Consider the following 760-nt stretch of genomic DNA (forward strand, 5'->3'; position numbering starts at 1 on the left):
CCGAGCAGAGGTATGATGTAGATATAGATGTAAGAAATCCTTATGCTGAAATGGTGACAGATGCTTTTTCTGGGGCATTGGCTGAGCAAAACTCATCACAAGATCAGGAAGAGCCAAATGTCGAAACAAAACGATTTTTCGACATGTTGGATATGGCAAATCATCCTATCTATGAAGGATGTAAAGAAGGTCAGTCACGTTTATCTCTTGCATCAAGATTGATGAGTATGAAAACGAATTAAAATATCACCGAAAGTTGCATGGATTCATTTTGTCAAACGTTGCGTGAATATTTACCTAAAAATAACGAAGCTCCAGAATCGTATTATGATACGAAGGCTATGTTGAAGAATTTGGGAATGCCTTATGAAAAGATTGATGTTTGCAAAAATGGTTGCATGCTGTACTGGGGTGAAGAAAAAGAATTGGTTAAGTGTAAATTCTGTAGGACTAACAGATACCGTCCGAATAAGAATGTACGGAGACAAACTCCGTATAAAAAGATGTTCTATATGCCGGTATCGTACAGATTGAAGCGTTTGTATGAATCACAACAAACGGCTTCGCATATGAGATGGCATGCCTCGCATTCTACCGTTGATGGAGAAATGCAACATCCATCAGATGCTTTCGCTGCTGAGCCTAGGAATATGTATCTTTGTTTGTGTACTGATGGATTTAGTCCGTACGGACAGTCTGGTATGCAGTATTCATTATGGTCCGTTATACTTTCTCCGTACAACTTACCACCTGAGATGTG

Source organism: Tarenaya hassleriana, unplaced genomic scaffold (assembly GCF_000463585.1).
Source record: "Tarenaya hassleriana unplaced genomic scaffold, ASM46358v1 Cleome45, whole genome shotgun sequence".
NCBI lineage: Eukaryota > Viridiplantae > Streptophyta > Magnoliopsida > Brassicales > Cleomaceae > Tarenaya > Tarenaya hassleriana.